Source organism: Penaeus monodon, unplaced genomic scaffold (genome assembly GCF_015228065.2).
Source record: "Penaeus monodon isolate SGIC_2016 unplaced genomic scaffold, NSTDA_Pmon_1 PmonScaffold_3676, whole genome shotgun sequence".
Taxonomy (NCBI): domain Eukaryota; kingdom Metazoa; phylum Arthropoda; class Malacostraca; order Decapoda; family Penaeidae; genus Penaeus; species Penaeus monodon.
The window spans coordinates 1-2,348 of record NW_023658424.1 but is presented as its reverse complement, the minus strand read 5'-3'; positions in this window follow the sequence as shown (position 1 = coordinate 2,348).

The following is a 2,348-nucleotide window of genomic DNA, read 5'->3' as shown; positions in this document are numbered from 1 at the left end:
GAAAACAGGCAGACAGACAGATTGTGAGTAGATAGATAGAGAGACTAAACCGTAATCCATCAGCTGAAATATATAAATTTTTTGTCCCTGCACATGCGATTATAATCGTTTTTTTTTATTTTATTTCATTTTTTTTATGTTCGGAAAGGTTTAACCCTTTTCATTTCATAAAAGGGGCAATTTCCCCGGGTTTATTATAGCATCCTTGGCCCGCTTTCACGCCAGAGAAGGTTGTGCGTTAATTCAATCCGTCGTGTTTCTGTCTGATTATCTCTCCGTCTCGTCTCGTTGTATGTTCTCTCTCTTTTCTCTCTCTTTGTAGTCTGTCCATTTTCTGTCTGTTTATCGTCGTCGTGTCTGTCTCTTCCCTCTCTATCCGTTCGTCCGTCGTTCTTTTCTTACCCCCCCCCCCCCCCTCCTCTCTTTTTTTCTCTTCTTTTAAATTCCAGAAACCCAGCTCAGGGACTGCGTGCATATTCTCACTATTTAATAGACTAGACGATCCTCGGGAAATTTTGCATTGGCGAGGCTTTATTATGGTTGTGAAATTGTTTTGTGAATTTTTGCATTCTAGGAAATATCGAAAAGTAAAAAAGATAAAGAAAAAAATCGAAAAAAAAAAATAAAGAAAGGAAGAAAAAAATATAGCATATAAAAAGAAAAAAAAGAAATAAAAAAAAAAAAAAAAATTATTGATTAAAAGTCACGAAAAGTGGAAACCAACGGTAAAAGCGGGAGTAAGCCGACACATGCCATGTGTATATTCAATAATCGCAGGAATGGTTATATTCCGTCCGAGTCTGCAGGCCATTTCGTTTTTATCTCGTTATCATACGTTTCAGAAGTGTAAATGCCAACAAAAGTCAAAAGATATAAGAAATTTTCTTTCAAGCCAAACCATATCATCCCCATGGTTTATCCAAACGCCCCTTCCGGCGTGGTCAAAATATCCACAATTCCAAAATCTTTTTTTTTTTGGGTTTTGTGAACCCACGGAACACACTGCCACATTTTGACCCGAATTCCGCACTGGGGACCGCCCCAAAGAGCTAACAATCCCCCCCCCCTCACTGGTGGTTTTATCAGAATTGTAATTTAGTTCTTTTTTCCCAGGAAATCTGGGTCGCTTTTCAGGCTCGGATATTATGCATTTGGATAAATATGAAGTAAGTAGGGGGTTTAAAAGGAAAAGGCAGATGGATAGAAGTAGGAGGTAGGTAGGTAGGTGATATAACTTTTTGTACAAGAAAAAGTAGATTGACCGATAGATACACTTTTAAGATAGATAAAAAATAAAATGGGAGGAGAGAGAGTGAGAGAGAGAAAGAGAGAGGAGAAGAGAGAAAAGAGAGAGAGAGAGAGGAGAGAGAGGAAAAAATGAGCAGACTCACAAATTCCCCACCCCTGCTTCCCTCTACACAGTTCAAGGAAAACTCTTTTCTTCTTCTGACCTAAAAGAAAGTAGACCTGTAAAAAAAGGGCAAAAGTCAGAACCCGCGGTGAGAGCAAAAAAAAGCCAAATCCATTATCTTGAAAATTTAAAAGAGAGAGGAGAGACGAGAGAGAGAGAAGAGAAGAGAGAGAGAAGGGGAGAGAGAGAGAGAGAAGAGAGAGAGAAAGACAGACAGAAGGCAGGCAGGAGACAGACAGATGACAGGCAGAGAGAAGCATCAGACATAGAGAGAAAAAAACAGATCCCGAATGAAAAAACAGCTAGAGAAGAAAGCAGAAGAGAGGAAAAAAACAGACAGAGTGAGAAAAAAAGACATTTCCCTTTCTTTCCAATAAACATGGTAACATAAAAAGGGACGAAGACCCCTAGAACCACGATTTTTGAATATATATATATTATAATATATATATAAAATTATAATTTTAATATATATATATATATATATAGGAGAGAGAGAGGAGAGAGAGGAGAGGAGAGAGAGAAAAGGGGAAAAGAGAAAGACAGACGACAGACAGACCGAAGACAGACAGACAGACAGATAGATGAAAGATAGACCGACAGACAGGCAGACAGACAGTGTGGGAGTAGACGATAGAGAGAAGATAAAAGATAGTTAGTAGATAGCCTTTGAAGATGAATAAAAAAAGATAGCAATAGATAGACAGAAAAAAGACAGATAGAAAATTTATATAGATAGATGGGCAACAGATAGATGATAGAAATAGTAGATAGATAGATAGATAGATAGATAGTAGATAGAGACAGACAGACGACAGACAGCAGACGACAGAAGACAGACAGGCAGACAGAAGACAGGCAGAGAAAACATACAGACATAGAGAGAAAGAAAAAAATCGAGAAAAAAAGAAGACAGCTAGAGAAAGAAAAACGACAG